Source organism: Lissotriton vulgaris, chromosome 4_1, assembly GCF_964263255.1.
Source record: "Lissotriton vulgaris chromosome 4_1, aLisVul1.2, whole genome shotgun sequence".
Classification (NCBI taxonomy): Eukaryota; Metazoa; Chordata; class Amphibia; order Caudata; family Salamandridae; genus Lissotriton; species Lissotriton vulgaris.
The window spans coordinates 1,596,942,309-1,596,958,035 of record NC_141691.1 but is presented as its reverse complement, the minus strand read 5'-3'; positions in this window follow the sequence as shown (position 1 = coordinate 1,596,958,035).

Sequence of the window (15,727 nt, the reverse complement as noted above, 5' to 3'; positions counted from 1 at the left end):
ATTCCCTTGGTTATTCCTCATTCCCTCTCAGTATTTCAACCAAAGCCTCCAACTACTTTTAAGAGATTTGGGGGCATATCGTCAACACCCGGGGATAATTATCGCTAAGCGCACTTAGCGCTAGGATAATTATCGCCGGGTATTACTTGTTTTTATCGCGGAGATAGCGCGCTATCAGCGACGCTTATTCCAGAGCGATAAAAATACCTAAGTTAGCTGCCAAATGTGCAATTACTGATGGGATTCCGGAGATAATCGCACAATGTTTGACGCTACGTTGTTGATAGGGCATGCATACTTATCCATGATATCCACCTTCCATTGGATATCATAGGTAAGTCAAACTAAAATCAGGCGTAAGGAAAGTAGCGATAACCACGGTTAGCGCTACTGTTCTTATCGCTATGCTTGTTAGCGTGCCGATTGATAGTTGGAGAAATATCGGTTTGCGATATTTCTCCAGTTATTTTCAGCAGAAACGCCCACTTTGCATCTCATTATAGATGCAAAGGGAGGCGTAGTGAAAAAGGGTGCTAACATGCGAATTTGCACGTTAGCACCCTGTTGTTGATAGGGAGATAGTTTTATCTCCGCTTTTTTGCCTTTTAAAGAGAGATAAGGCCCTTGCTGATATGCCCCGAAGACTCTAGATCTGTGAAGTTACCACTGAACTTGTAACCTCAGTTCAGTTGCTAAGTGTAGTTAACGGCTATGCGGAGGTTACCAAGAACATTGTACTGAAGCCCTTAGCACCTCCAGTTCTCAATTATGGCCTTATGTCATTCTAGAGGTGAGCAGAAACACTCGAAGTGAATGAAAAAATATACCTTCGGTGTCAATTGGGGACCAACTAAGCAAAACAAGTAACTATACAATAGCCAATACTGACACTGAAAGATAAATAGCCAAAATGTTAAACATGGTAAAAAATATTTTTACTGTCTAGTCTATTTGAAATAATCTAGCTGGCCTTTGCCTATTTCAGTGATGAAGCCACACTACATTGATTTATGACTCTGAAAGGAACCCAAACTCATACCTGTTCTACCCTATCCTGCTAAAAATTGGCCTACATGTTTCAGATGTTATCTGGTCATGCATGTTAAGAAGAATTTGTTCACAAATCTACCCAGTGTCTCCAGGAATGTTCGATTTATTTGCTTTGCAAACCTATGCACACTCAAAGGTACCACAAAGCAGAGGTATGTTTAACCTTCATGTATACCTCACGCTAGCCAATTAAAACCTGGCACCTTTAAATTAGCAAATGGATGGGGAATTACTAGAGATCTCAAATTGGTCGATGTTAGGTGTGAGTAGGTTATGTAGTTATTTGCTTTTTCCTTCAGTACGAGTAATAGTGTTATTGAAGTCGCCAACTCGTGCTAATTTAACCCCTTATGCCACTTTCAGGAAGACAACAAAGACCGGAGAATTCAATGCTCTCCACATGGATGGCATGAACAGATGGTTTTATTGCAGTGAATTTTGACACTCTCTCCCTCGCTAACAGGGATACACCTTGGCTCTGTCGAGCGCAGTCTGATGATGCTGAATTAGAAAGCTGATGGAAAAGATTTGTCCTAAAGTAATTTTCCAGAATGCAAGAACAAAAGTAGCTGCGCCGCCATGTCTCTGTTCTAAAAGTGCACTTAAACTGACAATAACTGAACAGCTGGATAAAACAGGAGCATTCTTTTATTTTTCCTTGGTGAGCGAAAGCTGTACTTAGGTTGAAAGTAATCAGCTTTTCAGCTACAATGAGATTCTGAGAGCATTTACAGTACTGTGATCAGAGTATCGGGTACAAAGAAATTGTAATTGTAATTTATATAGCATTTACTACTCCTGACGACACGTTGAAGCACTTTTTGGCCCTTTTCTGGAACCCAAAAAGATCAGTGGTGGATTAGTATAGGAAAATATGTGTTACTTTTAATGGTGGACAAGCAAGCCTTTTTAGTTGGATTGAATAGGATAATGGAGGGATAGAAGAGGGAAGAGTCTAGAAAGTGTTATTTGGGAGATCATAGTAGTATGATGAGGCTTGGGATGAGTAAAAGCGGAGATGGAGGAGGGAAGAGTCTCTAGAAAGAGATTAGTTAAATCATAGAGGTAAAATGAGGGTTGGGATAAGTCAAAGGAGGGATACATGAGATAAAAATTTAGAAAGGGTTGCTTGGGAGATCAGTTGTAAAATGAGGGTTCAGGTAAGCCAAGGAGGAATTGGGGGGGGGGCAGATTCTAGAAAGAATTATTTTGGAGATAATAGTAGTAGAATGAGGTTTGGGATGAGTCAGAGGGTGAAGGTAGAGGATGTATTGAGAGAGGTATAGAAGTAGAGGGTGAGACAGAGTACTGCATTGGTTTATTATGGTTACATTGATGAAATGTGTTTTTTCTTCTACTACAATAGGAGGAAATTAATAAACTAGCCCACCAGGTACCTCCAGTAAGCGCCACAGAGCTGCATTACAGAGAGGCGGTCCGAGGCCATGCCCCTTTTTACACCACTCTACAAACGCGCCTCTTGGCATGCTGCTGGTGGGGCGATGAGGTCCTCTTGTGTCCTGAGGATCTCAGGACACAAGTGGGCCTCATCGCCCCACCAGCAGTGCGCCAGGAGCTGTGTTTGCAGAGTAGTGTAGAAAGGGGGCATGGCCTTAGACCACCTCTCTGTAATGCAGCTCTGTGGCGCTTACTGGAGGTACCTGGTGGGCTAGTTGGCCCCCCGGGACCCTTAGTATTCAAGGGGACTTCATCCCTTAACTTACAACGCACCTGGGGGTGCGTTTGCAGGGGGGTTCAGGGAGGGGGCAGGGCCTCCGGCAAGATGCCAGCTTTTTTCAAATTAACTTTTTTAGAAGGGGGCTGTGTGCTCCACCCCCCTTCTGAGGCTTTTCTCTGCCCCGGGGACCCCATCCCCAGGGGCATTGCCTCTTTAAAAAAAAAAAAAATACAAAATCGCGGGGGCTGCATGGCCCACCTCCCGGGCCACTTCTGCTTGCCTCACTGTTGGGGACCAAGGGGTGAGCTCCAATGCCCCCACAGTACCACGGGCTCCCCGCCTCCTGCGGAGCTGGCAATGCTTTTCAGCAACAGGAGTTGCTGACATGCAGCTCCCCTTGCTCAAAAGCTATCCTGCTTTGCTTCCTTGAAGCAAGAGCTGGTATTCCTGCTCTCGCTTCAAGAAAGCAAAGCAGAGTTTGCTATGACAGGGCGGGAGCCCTGCTCCCGCCCGGCCATTGCAAAGAGCAATGTCCCGGGGTTAGGCACCCCTGGACAGTGAAGGAGCCAGGCCTGGGGGATGGCGGTCCCCAGGGCCATCAAGGGCTCCAGGAGGGGGGGTCGCGCTGCCCCCCTCCCCCCCTTTTCAAAGCCCCTGGGAGGTGGTGGTCCCCGGAGGTCTGCGGAGGACTCTCACATTTGAATATTAAGTGCCCGTGGAGGTGGTTTCCCTGGGGCAGTGTGGGGGGACTTAAGCCCCCCACACTAATTATTATTTATAGCCCCAGGGAGGTGGCGGGGCTGCGGGGGATCCGGGTGCCCCCTGCAACATAATTTGTGAGTGCCCCCGGGACCTGGACCACCTGGGGGCTTTAAAAAATGAAGCGCAGGACCCGCGCTTAGTTTTTTAAATGTTCTCAGTCGGATTTGTGACCCCAGCGTGAATTTGGGCAATTTCTTTTTTTAAAGTGCTATTTTGACCCCGGGGGTCCTTGTGGAACCCCCTGAGCAGGCCCATGGGGTCAGGGTGTTTCTACCCTGCTCCCTTGTCTTGTTTTTCAACTTATTTTCACTGTTTTCTTGTCACTCGGTTCTACACAAGATGGCTGTCAACTGTTCCTGGTTTGGAGTGCTGGCAGCCAATTAGGATGAAGATGGGGCTCGGGAGGGTTTGCGACTCCTCCTCGGTGCTCAGATATCTAAACTTTTCTTTTTTTTAATTTCTCAGGAACTACTGAACGGAGTTACACCATTTTAAAAAAAGGTCACTTTCTGAACCAAGCGCTACCTTTTTGCCAAATTTGGTGTAATTACATTCAGCAGTTTGGGCTATAGCCATGGCTCAAGTTTCCTTCGGAAATTAACATGGAGAAAACGCATTTTGGGACCCCTCTTTTTTCTCGCCCCCGCTTGACGAATCACCCTGAAACTTTCAAGACAAGAGCTGACCTGAGTGAACCTTTGTTTTGGAAAATTTCCTAAGGATTCGTCAAATGGCACCAAAGATATTGGCATATCAAAAAACGCTTTTCCTATGGATAATAGGTCCTAACTATAACTACCTAATGGCGACCACCAGTAGGTAATATAATGTTGATCATTTCTTCACTCTCAGAAATAATCCAGCACTCCAAGGGGGAGTTATTCACTCAACTTTTATTTAGTGAGTTAGATGGCATCCATGCGTTCCGGCTGTCAAATGCAGCCTTGTTCACGATGCAGGTAGCCATTTTTTTGAACAATAAATACACATCTATTGAAACATGAACACAGACAAAGGACAATCCCAATGTACGTCTTGGCCACTGATTTCATTAAAACGGGCACCATCTTTGAACGTATTTAAAACACTACTAAAAATGCTTTTTCATGCAAGTGCATTATTAAAAGCATTAACTACAAGTTAATCACAGTGTATATTCAACATTGTATTAAATTTAAGAAATGAAAAATAAATACATCATAAATTTCATATAACGTAATGTTCTTGAATTAATCAATATACGCTCCACGTTCGCCCACCAAGCACTTGGTACATCTTCTAATAATTTATCAGTATTGTATTGTATATTGGATTTATATAGCGCTTGTCACCCAGGGGTCTCTAAGCGTTTGCCTTGGGAACCCGTCCTAGCTTTTCCCTGTGAGATAGCCCCTACAGGGCATCCCCAAGGTGAAAGCCAGGCATCCCACCAAGGGGGGCCGTTGTGGAGATTAAGCAAGCTTAATGCCCAGAGTTGCAGAGTGTGAACTCATGATTAGGTCAGGCACCTAAGCGAGAATTATTGAGTCCGTGGACATTTGAGCTCAAGACCCTGCCGTGTCGGGAATTGAACCCTGGTCCCAGGTCTGACCTCTGCTTCAGGGTCTGCCTGCTCTAACCAGTGAGCCACACTTCTCCAGTATGGCTTTGTTAAAGTGCTAAGTGCTACAGTACTGTTTTTTTTTAAAGTGCTAGTGCTTTTTTTCCTTTTTTATTTCATTTTAAATCCTATTTTATCTAAAAACAAATCTTATTTTATATTAAAATTTCATATACTTTCTAGTTAGGTTAAAGTGCTAGTGCTAAATAATCTAAAGTGCAAGATAATAAAGTGCACGTGTCCCTTGACCTTAACAGGGGTAAAGCGATAAATATGTAGATTCATAACTACATATAAAGGGTTTACATGTATAAGGAAGATGATATATCAAGATTTTACGTTGCATTGTACAAACTCAGACTTTCAAGTAAATGTAAATGTAGTATAATTGTAAAGCGCACAGCTGCCCCAGCAACGAGGCGTCCCGGCGCTGTGGAACCCTTCCTGGCTCTCCCTGTGAGATGCCCCTCCTGGGCACCCCCAAAGTGAAGCCAGGCATCCCAGTGTTGTTGTGGCCGTTGTGGAGATTAAGCAAGCTATTGCCCAGAGTTGCAGCGTGGGACCCATGATTAGAGTAGGCGCTGAGGCGAGAATTATTGAGTCCGCGGACATTGAGCCCAAGACCCTACCATGTCAGGACTTGAACCCTGGTCCCGGGCCTGATCTCTGCTTCAGAGTCTGCGGCTCTAACCAGTGAGCCACACTTCTCCTGTACTTGAAGCAAATATGTTGTTTTAAACTATTTTTATAATTTATATATATATATTATATTATATATATATTTTATTTGATCTTTTCCTCAATATTTCAATAGGGAAGCACGTGCAGATAAAATAGTTCTGATAATATTTATGTATTATGATAGATGAATAAAACAGGGACCCATAAGCATCTAATCATATTACTTATATGAAAACTATGCAATGACCTATAAACATGAAGAATAGTAAATCTATATGTATATGTATATATATATATATATATATATATATGTATATATATATATATATATATATATATATATATATATATATATATATATATATATATATATATATAAATTAACTCTAGGTAATTTATTCATTTATTAAGCAGACCTAAGGAATATCTATATATTTCAAAACTATTGTTATTATACAGATTTTTTCATAGAAATACATATATTTAGATACATACAAACAGTCAAAATATAAATGGTTACAAACACAAGGATATGCTGTACATTAGGTTTGAGTATTGTGAATATGTAGGAAAGAGCCAAATTTTGAGTAGTCTTCTGAAGGTAGGATAGTTATCTGTGAATCTTATGTTTGGGGGTAAAGAATTCCATAGTTTAGCTGCTTGAACAGAGAAAGATGTACCACCTATGAAATTTGATTTGTATAGTGGGGTTTTGAGGCAAGGTGCCACTCTTGAATGGAGGTTCCTTTGTTGAATGTTTTTGGTGATATTATTCCTGCTGTTCAAAGTATTGCTTTGTGGGTAATACAAAGCAGCTTGCAGGTGTATCTTCTTACAACCAGTAACCAATGTAGAACCAACAATTCAGGGGAGAATTAAACTTGCATCAAATTAATAAAAGAAAATGCAGAAATCACTTACTACAAACAGAGATGCTTCTGGAGTAGCCTTCCTCGGAATATAAATATGTTACCTGCAGAAAGGCTCATTTCGGCAGTCTGCCCATTATATATGTAAAGAATTTATGTTTTTTATTTTAACGTGATAAACATTGGGTATTGTTGTAAAGCTCTTTAGAGAAATGAAAGTTTATTAATGTTCATTTCATAGAGTTTCAGGGATACATTGTTCTGCATGAGCCCAGATGGTCCTCTTCAATGTTAACACTAACCTTTATTAATATTGTAGTGATTTATGTGGCATGAATCTTAATGTGGGTCAACAACACCAGCCGAAAAGTTCCTATTTAGGTAGTGCTCTTGAACGGTGGAGGAAATGTCTGCAATTGTACCTTCAGTGGATCGATTTAAAGTTTAATTGACATAAAAGTCTGGTGATCTAATTGTTGAAATTTCTGACTGTAAACTTATCATGTTACAATAAACATGGATCTGGTTCCACAAAATGGTCTCCTTGACACAGATGGGTTCCATGCTATAATGCTAACTGCTAAGAATGACGCTTCAGTGCAAAAATCGCCAGTGGGATCTTCTTACGACGCAGGATCTTGACGGACCAATTGACACAAACAATGAGGCAGGGGACCCACAAAACAACTTCAGGGACTTCATGCCTCCTCGCAGCCATCACACACACCGGACTGTGCAGTGCTGCTCAACGTTACCCCTAGAGGTTGTGCCAATGACTAGTAGGGGCATGAAACATCTGAAGCTTGAATGACCCACCATACAATCATAAACCTACTCAATACTACACTAAGAACGCTCAGATTCAATGCAAGTTCTTTTTGCAGTACCTCGACATAAGCCTCGTGGCTATAGGCTTTCTATGCACATCCTTAACTGTGTATGTAAATTATGCATTACAAATATTTTGACTAAATGCCAATCATCCTGCTGTAATTATTTAGACACGCCTTTTTAGCAGCATCATTCTCCGAACGTGCTGTATGTACCTTATTTTCTGCCCCTTACAGCTTCTTAACCCATCGTGCTCTCTGTGAGTAGACCTTACCGCAATTATTTTTATTACATATCCTCTGCCAGGTCAATCACCCCACCACCGCCAAGTGCTTGTCTTCACTATAATGTCACTTGCATCTGTCCAAAAGCGCCACTTTCCCGGAGTGGGACCGAAAAATACAGACCTGTTCCTCCAACCATCCAGTGCAAGCAGGTGCTGGGGCGGTGGGGAGGAGGAGGGGGTGATCTGTGTTAGAACTTCAAATCATTCACTTCATCAAAATGAGCACAGCTCCCAATGACATCACTAAAAGTGAAATAACATAACTTCTCATCGACTAGCATCAAAAGAAGTGCCACCAGTTTACCAATAACCTTGAGGATGTCACATGGAGAAACATAATAGAAGTGAACAGAAATCCTGCCTCCATTAAGGACACAAATGTAAAATCTCACCAAATCTGATTAAAATATCTCAAAATCTATATAATTTCACTACATTTTATGGGAAGAACAGCTGGCTACAGTGCAAGAATCATTGTGCCAATATACAGTGGTAGGATAAATATGCATCTTGAGTCAAACATGGTAAAGAAGCTGACAAATAGTGGTGTGCATGGTAAGCACTGCTTTGGAATCCTAAATTAATACAACCATGCAGACGAAATTCAAATAGACAGAAAGCGGCAGATTTTCTAAGAATTCCACACAGCACGCAAGCTAATATTGCTGTGTTGCGTTGTGCGAAAGGGATTGAACAGAACAACCCATATCTACTAAGATATGACGCTGTTTTTTTTATCCCTGCGTTGGCGCACTTTAGGCAGCTTTTCGCCAATATACATATTTCTGCACCATAGCGCAAGAGCTTGTGTGTGCTGTCAAGCATATGTTCTGTACTGGAAGGGGGCTCTTCCAGTACAAAATAGTATGCTTCCACATAGTGTAGCATTTTTATACCTTTGTATATGTTGTATGTGTGCATGCAAAGCTAGAAACGTTCTGAGAGAAGAGAACTTTTCTCTAGCGTTACGTCTGCCACTAAGAGGGGTACCTTTATGGCACAAATCCCTGTCCACCACTGTTCGAAGATTGGGATTTGCCTCAAAACATATGGGTGGTTGCATAGGTACACCCATGTATCACACATGGAATGCCCTCTGACCTAACTGTATAACGTTGTTACTATTGTCCATTACAAAACATGTTTTGCGCTGGAAAGTAAATGCCAAAATCAACACAAAGTGCTGATAAATGTTATTAATAAATTTTAAGTTGATTGTGTCATATGATGTAGAAGCCATTAGTATCATAAAACAAAAGCTCACACTGCTGCATATAAAAACTACCTACATTTTTCTATGCAGGAATAAGTATACAACTCTACACTTTGTAACATTCCATTAGCTACTTCAGTCTTCCTATCAGTCAGACTGTATCTTCCCCTTAGGCTTCTCAAGTCACACCACAGCAGTGGCGTAGCTAGACCTTTTGCCGCCTGTGGCGGTCCTTGTGTTTGCCGCCCGCTACGGCTGCAGGTAAGAGCGGGGAGTGGCGACGGTGGGGAGACAGACGACGACAAGGGCACAAGTGCAGTCGCTGCCCCAAAAAAAACTCATGCTGCCTGGGGAAGACCGCCCCTGCACCCCCTTGCTACGCCACTGCCCCACAGCCTCCTGCAAGTAGGCAGTGGTGCAAAACTGTCCTGCACAAGAATACCCCATGTGGGGATTTAGAACTTCGAAGGAGTCACTTGCAATAAAAGCAATGTTTACCAGACATGTCAGAGCACTAGCATGCACAGATCATACAAAAACTTAATAGATAGTGTTTGTAACATGACAGCAAACAGCATGCACCCTAAAAATTATTTATGGCGAATAGTTTGAATGACTGACACCCCACAGTCAAGGGAAGCTCCTTCAACTGTCCCCAAATAAAATTTGGCACTTTTGATACAGTAAGTTTTATTGTTTGATTAATTAAAATCGTTACAACCCCCCCTCCCCAATGTCCATAAAAGCATAGTAAAAATATCATTACATTTATACATTTTCAGTAGACTGCTGTAACTTTTTCATAGCAGAGGTTTGATTTTAGGATTAGCACAATGGTGCCCAATGAGATTCCATATGGACAAATGGAACTGGTTTGGATTTGTGAGATTCCTCAGGCCAAGGCAACTTTAACCGACTTGCCATTCCTATTGTAAAGTGTCATTGCTGGCAATACCTTAGCAATGAGTGTCTGAACACTGAGCATGCGCAATGCACTCCCTATAGAAAGAGCTCGGTCACAAAATACAACCAATGCTCTTTGAAACTGATCTTCAAGCCAAGGTTCTTGGTAACTGTCAAGAACTTAAGATGCCATATAAACTATACATTTACATAACAAACACTTGCACAGACCTCATTACAGATGGAACATTCCTTCTGCGGGAAATGAAGCAGACCTTAGGAGGTGAATACGATTTAGGGGCTGATGTGGAAGTGGGCACATGAGTGTTGTGTTGTGATACCATCTCCCAATACAACATCTGGCTGCAGTAGGAGGCAATCGATAGTTGTTGGTTGGAGAGCTGTCAGTAGGCCCCACGGGAGAGGATGCCATGCAGAGATAGGTTCAGGGCTCCAAAATGGAGGGGCAATCTTACTCTTAATATGAGGGACTGGGCAGCAATCCCACCCAGCTCTCTTGCATATGGCAGGCAGTTGTCTTCACACCGCTCATGTGGTAGTTAGACTGCAGGTGGTCTGCTGGAGAGGGAAACCCTGGTAGAGCTACATACAGTCTGAGTATACACAGCTAATCGTGTATTTTGTATAGTGGAGAACATTTTTCCTGCTACACCTGGCGAAGGAGAGCGCGGGGTAGTGGAATATATGCATGTAATCTAGAATATGGCCCCCACTGCGCATGATAGCATGCTAATTTGCACAGTGGGAAAATATCCTGTGATTGCTGGCAGTCAGAAGTAGGTAATGATAAACTACACCTGTTAGTTACACTTTATATCACGCACATTGTATTTGCTGTGCACTTTATACCTGTTCTGACCACATAGTTTCACTTTATATCACTCATATTATATTTGCTGTGTACTGTATTCCTGTTCTGATCACATTTTGGACTCCAAATAAAAGTGTAATAATATGTATTCAATTCAATTCAATAAGTCTTTATTTCGAATTTTCATCATAAAAGACATACTATACAAAATCCAACATTACATCCAATTCATACATAGAAAAGTTAGTATCACAGTATATTAAAAATATAAATTGATAGAAGTGCTAAAACCAGGATTAAAAAGGTATTAAATGTGCAAAATGGCAAAAAACTTAGACTAAATGTGCAAAATGGCAAAAGACTTATTATTCACTTTCATTTTCACCTCACCTGACCATGAAAAATTATAGCCAAATTTGTAATCGGCAGAAAAATAGGTACAATGAACAACATTAGCAACTAGTGTATATATAAGCTTTAAAAGCGGAAAGGCTAGGGGACATTTTAGCAGTACGGTAAAGCTTGAACAATGTCTACAAACAAGGGAATCTAAGTGAAACGGGGTTGGAGTCTTAGCATGCGTAGATCACATAAAAAAGCTTTATTATGACCTGGTCTTTAATAACAAATACCCAACTATAAAATATATACAAGAAGCAGGGCACTAGGGGTTCCCTAAGTAGGAGTGGATAGAAGTGTGGATGGTGAGGGGTATTTACAACTCAATATTTTGAAAAATAACAATTTTTTATGACCTTTAAAACAGAAACAAATGTGTGTGTGTTTGTCTGCATGTGTATGTAAAAATCCCAAGTGAAATCCAACAAACACCTCACCATACCCGACGTATAGCACCTGTACCCAACTATTTACTACAGAATACATTTATTAGGGGGGTGTAACACCCTAAACCCCCCCAAAGCTACGCTCTGGTTACGCTTTCTTTATTGAAATCTGATACTGAGTACAGGGCAATAGCTCCAAAGACTAAATCCTACCTCATTCCAGCTGATACAGATGCCTGAATCCTGGCGCGGCTCCATCCGGCACCTATTGTACAAGAAAGGGAACAGTCGGACCCTTCTCGGCACCTTGGTATATGCTGCAGACACCTGTGGTGACTGAAGCAGGTACTGAGAAGGGTCCTAGACCTTGATGAAAGTGTGACTACAGGTTGGGCCCCCACATGGGGCACTTTCCGGATATTGTCTGAGAAAGCGCTACTAGAGGAATTTCTCCTCTATCATATATCACACCGTAGCGTGTGTGTCACATATATGGTCTTTTAATAACACATTTTTAGACCACTCACTTTGCACTACACGTAGGTCCTGAAGAAACCCATACCACTAAGAGAGCATGGCTGAAACATGTTAACCGATTAGGATATTGGGGAGTTACCTAAAGATCTCCTTAAATATCCGACTCTTGTTTTTATTAACTGCCAAGGGCCCACTCATTAAAATAGTAATTTTTTATCCCAGGGACAATTAAAACAGATTTTTTAACATCCACTCACTTCCTTTCACTGCACTCTCAGGGCACAATTCCAGCTCTGCAGTATCCAGGCGTCGTAGCACACCCAAGGTGCACTCGGTACCTTGGGTGGGGCCCGATAATGAAGCATGTCACCAACTAGGTTGGTGAGTGAGGGCCTTACTATAAACATAATGTGTTTCCTTTCCAAAACAAATATACACTAGGAGCACCCACTCCAGAGCTAGTTCTCTTTGATAGAACAAACATCTTGGGAGCCCATTTGGACCACTCTCTAACCATGAGAGACCAAGTAGCAGCTACTTCAGGCACTTATTTTTACACGCTGAGTCTTTTACAGAGAGTGTTCCATCTCCTCTCTCTATCTGTACTTAAGACCCTGATTCAAACCTTGGTAATTAGTCACCTCGACTTTTGTAATGCCCTTCTAGCTGTGGCAAACAAAGCCTTGTTGAATAAGTTGCAAGTGGCTCAGACCACGGCAGCGAATCTGGCCCTTAATATGCCCCCTAGAACAGCCTCCCTCCCAATGCTGAGACATCTCCATTGGCTTTTCATTTGTAAAATAATTAAGTTCAAATCTGCTGTTTCATCTATAAAGCACTTTATGACAGAGGTCCAAGCTATCTTGTGGAAAAACATATTCACTACCCACCGAGCAGATTGCTACGCTCAGGGGAGAAGCTCTTCTTGTCATATCGTGGTACAGAAAACTCCACGCTGGGGGAAAAACATTTTCTTACCTAGTCCCACAGCATTGGAACTTGCTACCTATACACTTACGTAAGTGCTCAAATCTTCTTCAATTCAGGAAACTCCTGAAAACAGAACTCTTTAGTAACTGATCTCACTAGCCCGGTTACTTCTGTTCCTTAGCACTGAGATGCCCTTATGGGGGTGATTCCGGCGCTTTACAAGTCCAGTCATTCATTAATTCATTCATACTGTCAAAATGTGTGGGATATTCCACCAATCCAGTTGAAAGCCATAACCTCCTTGTACTTTGGCAAATAAATCAAAGTGAAAGTTGATGATGACTCCAGAGTTTCAAAATGGATAAGCACAAACAGGGGTCTTAAGCAGGGGTGTGTTCTTGCTTAATTATCATGTAGTCTTTAGAAAGTGGATATAAATACTGCCTTTTTGAAGGCTAGGTCATTCCCTTCTAGATTCAGCCTTCAAAACTTTGGAATGCTACAATAAACAAATAACATTGTGATTTTAGATCTGGCTCAAATAGTACTCCAGAGAGTCTTGATTGAAATACACATGTATAATCAAGAAAATAAGTTATGGACAAACAAGTGAAAGTTTAAAGTTGTTATATGTGAAACTTATAAAAACAACGGGCTTACAATCTGGCTCCTTCATACTCTTATTTTGAGCTATACTGCATCAAAATAACTATTCAAAGAGTCTGGTTAACTGACCAATGATCTCCAAGATTTCAACTTCTAAATCTAAGAGTAGTGCATTGTTGTTTATTTTTTCATTATGTAGATTAAATGCTAAATAACACAGCACCTCTGCTGATGCAATTTTGAAAGTCGTCAGAGAGAAACTTCCTATGCTCTACTTGCTTTTCCATTGAAATTAACACCTATTTGGATCAATTACAAAGTAAGGCCATCAGGAATCTTTTCCACCTATGTCAAAACACATTTAAATCACATTTAAATCACAGATTCAATTGGAATTTGGGCTACTTGATCAAGATTTAACAGGCAAAGACTCATTTATTAAACACTGCACCAACATTAGACAAGTAGAAGCAGGCTCATTGTTTTCAAGTTCAAGTTTAAGTTTATTGTTTCAGTTAATTAAAACCATAACAATTTCGCAGATTAAAACTATAGTTCATTACACCGTATATAAATCATAAAAGGTGCATCCAAGAAGACATTTCAACAGGCCATTCAGCTTGTTTCCTGCTAACGTACATCTTTGAGCGAGTTAATGGAAAAAAACGTGTCCCGTGTTTGTGCAAGATAGGCAGACATTAAAATGATAAATCCCGGGAAGATGCAAACAATCATTCAACACTGACCTTTACATGCTTCCTATCACAGAACATAAAAATACATTAATATCTAGGAGCTGATGGGATATATAGACCCTTCAAACTTTAAACATTCACAGAGAGGACTGAATCCAATGAGGCTAAGATTGGTTAACAAGGTGCCTTTTTGGGCAGTCATTACGTGACAGTCAATCATCTTGATTGTTGGCTTTTAGTAGCACGGGAGGTCCTAGACCAAGTTCGAGAAGCTGGGGTGGTGTTTATGCTAAATAAGCCAGGCAGCTATGGACTTCTTTTCACCATGGATAAAATCCAGGCCAGTTTTATAAGATTTGAGGAACCTCAGGTTTCTTGCTAAGGTTGTGCAGAAAAGCCGGACCGCAGTGAACTTCTTTTCGCCGTGGATACGACCCAAACCAGTTTTATGAAATTTGAGCGTCCCTGGGCTTTTCACTAAGCGCCTTTGCCAGGAATTTAACGAAAATGCAGTTTAACTGCGGGTTACTGGGGTTAAGGTCTGCTGTTATGGCTTCTCTGCATGTACGGATGCCTCTGTCAGTGAAGGTTATCTTTAATAGTTGCAAACAAAGCTTGTGCAGCCAATGACATATGCAGATTAAGTGAGTAAGTTCCTCTTCTTTTTTCTGCAGAGCCTGAATGATGTTGGATCAGAGTGTTTCCATGCTGGTTTATTTGCTAGGGTCGGGATGTTGCCAATATGCAGGGTCATAAGGCTGCCTATGATGTGAATTGGAAATGGAATTGCCAAGTAGGGTGCGGGGGACAGTATGCTATAATATTTGATTACCATCCATGCGTGTGAGCGGGAGCTGAATTTGATTTTGTCTTCAAGGCAAGATTGTAATTTTGTAGCCCTGTGGTTCCCTTTTTGAAGGCATCAGATGGCACACTTCCTGCCCATAGTTCTGTTACGCTCCATTTTTGATAGAAAGGTTCATGTATTTGTATTGTTCCGAGAGCTGGTCGCTTTGGAGAGCTGACCACAAGACACTATTTAATGGGTCTTGGGCACAGCTGATCTTGTACCAGTTTTTTATCATGGTTGCTCTTCTGGCTGTGTCTTGCTTTATGAAGTCAAACTGGAGATGAATTTATGCTGGAGATGATCTGCATTTTACCCACTTTTGTCTCATCCAGCCCTCTTATCACCACACTAGCATATGTGATGGTTGGTAATAACTTGGATGTGATGACTGTTAAGAGTGGTTGAAATGACAACCCATCCAATATTCTTTTGCCAAGAGGATAAAGGTGTGAATTAGTGCAGACTCCTTCTTCTCAATGTATTTATTTTGCTGCTCAAAGGTTCATCTTGATTCAAGGTATAGCCCCAGATATTTATAATTAGTTACTGACTCCAGATGGAAATCGTTTTGAACAATTGAGGCGGCGTGTTTCTTTTAGTCATGTTTATCTCCAGGTGGTTGATTCTTGCATAGTGAACAAGGATGCTATATATATGTGATATATATTTATATATATTT